We start from the raw sequence: 3678 nt of genomic DNA on the forward strand, positions 1-3678 counted from the left end.
GATGCATTTTCATAGAAAAAGTTTCATACAAAAGTTACGTATTTTTTCCCGGAGAATACGAATCTGCAATAAGAAATATGGGTTTCCATTTTAAAGAAATCAAGGTTGACTTTTAAATGACCTTGATAATTAACTTTAAGGTCACCGTAATTTGACCCCCTCAAAACCTGATAACTTTCGTTCGAAATATTTCTTTATAAAAGTCGAATTAAAAAAAATTATGCGGCGTGGTACATTAAAATGGGACACCCTGCATATAATTCAAATAAACAATTGAATGTTAGAGAAATTATGAGTAAAATAATGTTTGTTAAGCAAAGTGTGTTTAGTGGTATGACATTCTCATAATTATTATATACTTTAATAACAAAATTATAAATCATACAATATTTACATTATGTAGATAAAATTAAAGTGATGCAAAGAGATATAAGCATTAGATACAAAATAGTATAGCAGCAATACGTTCTTAATATGTACTCTGTTCTAGTATTATTGATATTGTCAACTCTCAGTGTATTAGGTAAATATATTTTCTCAAAGAGAATACCTGTAGATTTACTCTGCCTCTTTCCAGTTAAAACTAGCGGAAATGTCTCAAAAGTTCAGCCAAACACTTTATTTGATGAAAGAATTGTCGGAGGAAAACTAGTTACAATTGATGACTACCCTTACCAACTTTCCTTACAAATTATGGGAAGACATATATGTGGAGCTGCTATGATCGGAAGCAATTGGGCATTATCAGCAGCGCATTGTACGTACGGGTAAGTAATGTTTAGTAGTTAATTAATTTATTTAATAAATAATTCAGATTAATCTGTTGGATAAGTTCAAAAATTTTATTTTCATGAATACTCATATATTTTAGTTTGTTCTGAGACGAATACTAACTTGATTGTTATTGAAGATTCAAAGTTATCAAACTAATCAAATAAGTAATTGGCAATGACATTTATCTACGAGATCTTGTACAAATCCAAACCTTATAATCATGAAAAAAAAAAACGTTTTATTAAAATCTGGGATAATTTATATATTGATAAATGTGACTTTTTACTGTTTTTTCATTTGGACTATAGTGATCAGGAGTTAATTTTCTATTTTTTCCTAATTAATTGGTTTATTTTATTTATAAAAAAACTGATTGTCTAGCCTTGATTAATATCTCTTAATATTCTAGTGTCCTAAATCAGTTTCTGGTCCAGTTTCAAAACCTTGGAACTAGGAGACCTTCAATATAAATTAATATAAAAAATTAAACAAATCTTATAAAATATAAAATGTATTATGTTATACTTTTAGATTACCGCCCATAAATATAAATGTAACAGTGCGCGCTGGTACCCCATATCACTTCTATGGCGGAGAAGAAATACCAGTGAAGAGAGTTCATGAACATCCGTCCTACGATCCAGAGTCTCAGGACAACGACATTTCTGTACTTGAACTTGTTGCTCCAATAACTACAAGAAAAGCAAAGAAAATTTCTATGGCCTCTTAGTACAACTTCCTTTTTCCATGGCTGAGAGGTACCGCAACTGGATGGGGTTATACAAAAGAAAATGGAACGATTTCAAACCAGCTTATGGCAGTAACTGTACCAATTATCAGCTCCCACAAATGTTACTTGGTAATAAGTGGTTATTTTGCTAATTTTCGTGGCGGTGACAATGGGTGAATGATTTTCGGGCTAGTTGCCACGTCGTCGGTGTAGATTTCTTGATATTTCCGGAGACATAGCACCTGCTCTTCAGAAGAAACTCTAAAACTGGAGATTAAGTCCTCTGGCCGGTATTTATATCTGCTATGCTCACTGACCCATGGCATCCCAGTGTATGATGACCAGTGATGTTGTAGTTCTTGATTTGTACAAATTCATTTTCCGAAATTCCAGGTAGTCAGCATTCGTTTGGGTTTTTATGAATTTCTATCACTTCTCTATAATCTCTTCACCAAAATTTTCCTCACTAGATCACTAGTATTACTTAAGTCCATTAATTCCCATACGTTCCACAACTGCTGATTATTCTATACCTAATTATTCTTTGTCACACTTGTGTTCCTTTTGCCACATGCTAACTTGTATCTTTTTCCTTGAAGCCTTGAAATACTACAAATCTGGTATTAAAAGTCCTTCTGGCGCTCACTTTTACTCCAATAAATTGTCGCCCTTATCTTCTGCCATGATTCTCACAGTTTTAAACAGTTATTTTGCACCAAATACTCAGATGTGTCTAATATTAACATTTCTCTAAGTTTGTCACCATTTTTCTAAGACAAAGAAGCTAACGACACGCCATTTACGGCAGCAAATATTCATCTCTTTTTATGTAGTATGTAATTCGAGAACTAGTCCAGAGGTCCTCAATAAGTTTTAACAATTTTGATAATTATTAATTTTAAGCACCATTTTGCAGTTTTAACGATTTTAATTGTTTGTAAAAACACTGTAGACACCTATATTTTCACATAGCGTTACAAAATTCTATAAAACATTTGTCAACATGGACTTAATTTGAAAATGTGTGTTAACACCATATAACTAAATAATTTGGCAACTGAAAAATTGTCACCTTAAATACTTCAACATTTTAAATAGTATGTTGTCAATTTTTCAAGAAGTATTATAAAACTGAAGATTAAGTTATGTACTGGATATAATTACGAGATACTCTGGAAGATGATTCAAATTTCTCTCTTCTGAATACTTCTACATCTATCCAAATAGTTTATCCCTAGTTTTATAGTAGCTCTTAAATATGAAAAGATACATGATCCCTGAAACTAACAAAAGTTGAAGTGATATATTTTTCGAGACGTCAAGGAAACTAATCCAACAAGGAAAGCATAACCATTAACAACCAATATATCTAAGATATAAGAATAGCTACTTATGTTAGTAGGGATAGCTCCAGTTGGTACATCCAGGATAATTTGTGGATCGTCATTGATTACAGTAGATAAACACATTTTAAATATTTTAAATTAAATAAAAATTATTGGTATTAAATTATTTTTAGTCGTATGGTTCCTTGCTAACAAGAAATATGTTTTGCGCTGGAAAGTACAATAAGGATTCCTGCCAAGGTGATTCTGGTGGTCCGCTTGTGGTAAATGGGAAACTTTACGGGATAGTATCATTTGGAATGGGCTGTGGAAGACATAACTTTCCTGGAGTGTATACAAGGGTATCAGCCTTTAGGTCATTCATAAAAGGAATAAGCGGAATATGAATATAATGTTACTTTTACGTTTGTATCAAATATTCGTGATAATATTATTTAAAACATTGTTAATATCATGTTATAAGAATTGGAAGCTTTGTGTAAAATATGAACTTCTTCCAAGTTAAAACACTATATTTATTTTAAAAATTACAACAATGCATAGTTAGTAAAATAAAAATACACTATTAATTTTTAATAAAATAATTCTAATTACGGTTAATAAATATAAAGGTCTAATGAAGCGTCAGCTTTGGTATTGTTAGTTCCTTACTTTTACCGAAACTACAGTAGAAGTACTCTTTTTCTATTTTCAAAGATTTAGTTCATTAAGCAACTTCCTTTTTATGTAATTTTCATGAAAATGCTTATAATTTTAATACATACAGGGTATCCCATATAAAATTTTCCACCTGAACATTTTATTTAATATGAAAAAACACGTCGATTT

General features: G+C 30.8%; 1 pseudogene; it reads left to right on the forward strand.

Annotated features, from left to right (window-relative positions):
• The first annotated feature begins 415 nt into the window (after nt 1-415).
• Nucleotides 416-3405, forward strand: LOC108909503 (annotated as a pseudogene).
• The last annotated feature ends 273 nt before the right edge of the window (nt 3406-3678 follow it).

Source organism: Anoplophora glabripennis, unplaced genomic scaffold, assembly GCF_000390285.2.
Source record: "Anoplophora glabripennis isolate ALB-LARVAE unplaced genomic scaffold, Agla_2.0 scaffold476, whole genome shotgun sequence".
Taxonomy (NCBI): Eukaryota; Metazoa; Arthropoda; class Insecta; order Coleoptera; family Cerambycidae; genus Anoplophora; species Anoplophora glabripennis.